Below are 1439 nucleotides of genomic sequence, written 5' to 3'. Positions count from 1 at the left end.
GCGCTTCTAATTTCTTTTTCTTTTATTTTAATTACTGTTCCCGTCGTCGAGCAGACCCTATGGGACACTTCCCTCCCTCTTCTCGGGTCTGTACGCTGCCCGGCTTCGTAGCACCGGCCGCGCCCTGTGTGCTCCACCCTCTCTCTCTCTCCTCTTCCCAACAACGCTGCTCGGCCCCGTTGAAAAGCCACCCGATTGAGCTCTAGCCCGCCGCAGCCCAGGAAGGATCAGTGTACTACCTGCCACCAGCCCGATTAGCTGGAACACCATAGACTGGATAACCAAGCCCAGCTCTCGACAGCCTCTCCTGCAAATCTTCGAATTCGATGAATCAGAGGGCGGTTGCCCACGGTCGACGCCCGTTTCTTCTGTTTGTTTTTTTTTCTTTTTGGATTTCTTCCTTCTGGCTTCGACCTCTAATAAATTCGCTTCAGGGATGGATCCCCGTGAGGTGGTGCAGAACTGTAGGTAAGTTCGGATCTGTTCGTCGCCAATGTAATGTCCGTGTGTAATTGAGACACAGACTGCAGAAGTTGGTTATAACAGGTGTTTACTGAATGGAGACAAAACTGGAACTACTATACAGGCTTATATACAGGGGTGGTCACTACTGGTACTGCAGTATACAGGGGCTGCAGAATATAGTTCCTTCTTCAAGGTACATACACTACAGGTTCAAGTCCCACTCCAGAGACTTGAGCACAAAAATCTAAACTGACACTCCCAGTGCAGTGCTGAGGGAGTGCTACACTGTCGGAGGTGCCGTCTTTCGGATGAGAAATTAAATCGAGGCCTCATTTGCTCTCAGGTGGATGTAAAAGGTCCCATGGCAATAATTCAAAGAAGAGCAGGGGAGTTCTCCCTGGTGTCCTGGGGCCAATATTTATCCCTCAACCAACATCAATAAAACAGATTATCTGGTCATTATCACATTACTGTTTGTGGGAGCTTGCTGTATGCAAACTGGCTGCCGCGTTTCCTACATTACAACAACGACTACACTTCAAAAAGTACTTTGTTGGCTGTAAAGTGCTTTGGGACGTTCGGTGGTCGTGAAAGGCGCTGGAGAAATCAAAGTCTTTTATAGTTTTCAATTAATTGCGCCCCTCTTAAAAAAGGGAGGCACAAGTTTTTTTTTGCTGAATCCGGGGCCACCCAGTTTTACTGAGAAAAGGCACAACCATTTCCTGCACAGAAAGGTGTCTCAGATTGTCATATATAATGTATAGGGGGTTGTTGTGTTTTTTTTTTGCACCATCTGTCCCAATGGCACTGGGCAGGTGATAACTGGTTCGTGAGCTAGATCCCTGCTGCGAAGGCTGACCAAATGTGTGTTAACGGTTATGTTTTTGTGGGGGGGGAGATTGTGTGTGTTTTTGATTTTCCTTCCTCGCTGTGAGCCTATCCACCCCTCCTCCTGCTCACTTGCCCTTGCTGAT

This window comes from Somniosus microcephalus, chromosome 29 (assembly GCF_052327205.1).
Source record: "Somniosus microcephalus isolate GS21.2 chromosome 29, FLI_Smic_1.0, whole genome shotgun sequence".
In the NCBI taxonomy this organism is placed as follows: Eukaryota; Metazoa; Chordata; class Chondrichthyes; order Squaliformes; family Somniosidae; genus Somniosus; species Somniosus microcephalus.
This window is presented reverse-complemented; position numbering follows the sequence as displayed.